Source organism: Etheostoma cragini, chromosome 18 (assembly GCF_013103735.1).
Source record: "Etheostoma cragini isolate CJK2018 chromosome 18, CSU_Ecrag_1.0, whole genome shotgun sequence".
NCBI classification, from domain to species: Eukaryota; Metazoa; Chordata; class Actinopteri; order Perciformes; family Percidae; genus Etheostoma; species Etheostoma cragini.
Window position 1 is genome coordinate 17,641,338 of NC_048424.1, and position 2,494 is coordinate 17,643,831.

The following is a 2,494-nucleotide window of genomic DNA, read 5'->3' on the forward strand; positions in this document are numbered from 1 at the left end:
GAAGCGGCTGGGATGAGGATCAGCACCTCAAAATCTGAGGCCATGGTTCTCAGCAGGAAACCGATGGAGTGCTTTCTTAGGGTAGGGGGTGAGTCCTTACCCCAAGTGAAGGAGTTTAAGTAGCTTGGGGTCTTGGTCAAGGCTCGGGAAAGGGAAGTTTGGGGTCCCCTACTGGAGCTGCTGCCCCCGCGACCCGATACCGGATAAGCTGATGAAGATGGATGGATGGATTTAATCCTAAAACCTGAATATTTAACAGATAATCTGTTTAAAGCAACTTTTACTATTTTTGACCACTGGAGTACAGAAAGTCTCCAAAACACACTTCTCAGCCTCAATATAGCTTATCATGTTGCTATTAGCAATAGTTGTCTAACACTGAAACTGTGTCTACACAGGAAGCTTAGCTTAGCAGAGCAGCTGTAAATTACACACGTAAAACAGAAAACACAGTCCCGGTTTTGTTTTATTCCAAGCCTACTTGACAAAATTGTCTTCATTTACATACACTCGAGTTAGCATGTTGCAGTTGTTTGTTTTTTTTATTTAAATTTTGATTTCTTACATGTCATGTAAACAAGAAACCACCAAAATCGTAGAAATGGGATTAGAGAAACCTGATTGAGGTTGTTGACGCATGTTGCATGTAAAGTACAGTGCATGAGTAAGACTTCAAACAAAAAAAGTGTTGGTGTGACAGCAGAGCAGCTGAATGAGAAGAGAAATCATAACAAGTAGCAATGCATGCTTGTATGATAATTCAATCCAAAGTCTGACTGAAACTAACACAAAGGCTCTTTTATGTCATCCCAGCAGAGTCAAGCTTTGCTCAACCTATCATTGGTAAGTTTGTGATTATCAATGGGCGTGTTACAGGTTTTGACAATCATGGGCAATCACATTCCCTATTTACATCTTTAAACACAGGACTCTCTCCCAGTAAACTCTGGTTAACCAGTGTTTTGGATCATTGAGACACTGGGGGAAGACTGGCAGACAATGAGGTAGTGAAGTGAGAAGTTCATCCACAATTTATCATTGAATTCTGTTAACTGTTCTAATGGATGTTTCATGTACACATAAGCACAGACGTTGCTTTGGTTATTTTTGCTTTTTAATGATATAAACTATATTTTAAAAATTAATTGTTGGGGCTTTAATGCCACATTAAAATCAACCTTTGTATCTTATCATCATGTTTGTATCAACTGAGCGGTTGTTTCTTTTAGGAATAAAGAACATACCAGTAACATTTAGGGGATAAAACAATTGGTGGCCAAATGTTTGTGCCAACAGATGCCAAGAGACTACTTCTTGTAGCTGTTACTGCTCATACTCTGTAATCTGCTGACTGCAATCTCAATCCAAAATTAGTCACAAATTAGTACTACACAAAATATCCTCTTGCACATTATTTGACGTTTTGCTGTACTTTGTACTGAGGCATCTTACCAAATTTTACCTCAGACTAGAATCAGTCAGTTAAAATAAATTAAAACAGGTTCAGTTCAGTTCAGTTATTGATCTTACTGAGCATTTTCAATTTTTTTTAAGGTCATCACACTTCAGATTCAAACAAAGCATGATGAGTTTTATTTAAATTACTTTAATGAAAAACTTTTAAATTAGTTTGCATTGCTGTTTTTATTTTCAGTTCTGTTGGAAAGTGGGACTCAGTTTCAGACCTGGAATTTCACACCTTAGACCCACTTTACTTCACGACTGACTATATTAAAATAAGATTATTGTATAAGTCTACAATAGCGCATTGTTCTCCATAGCCTTGCACCTCTGTTTATTTTGGTAAAATATAATTTCCAATTCAGTGCAAATACAGTGCTGCTTCACAATGTAGATTTAGAAAGGGTCATATTGTTACTAGTCTATATGTTTGCTTGTTAGTAAGGCCCACAGTGTGTGGTCCTTACCTGTGTCTTCCACACTGACAGCAGCACAATGGGTCCTGGCTCTCCTTCTGACACTAAATCGAATTTTAAAATAACTGTCATAACTGATAGCACAAATATCCCCTTTTTACTAAGCTTTCTGATCAAGTCAAGTCTGTTTTAATTAACCTACGCTGAATCTCCCACATCATTAATTATCTCAGGGCTTTTCATTTTCAAAACAGGTTTACACCACTATATTAATTCTAGTTCTTATTCTCTCAGTATATATTCCTAAATATAAACGGTGGGTTGCAGGCAGTGTTGTATTATGATGACCTATGCTTGCTCTGCTTGTAGCGTAGCTTACCCGTGTCATCACCTTTATTTGGTGTTTCACACTCAAACTGTGAGCTGGTTTTAATGAAAAAGTTTCTCTTACCACATGTATTGCAATATAATTATTACAATAATTACATTTTCTACTTTTACTAGACTATTAATATTATTAGCATTATATTCCTTATCCTTATGCAGTAAATTAATTGCTTTATGAATATATATATATATATATATATATATATATATATATATATATATATAAAAAA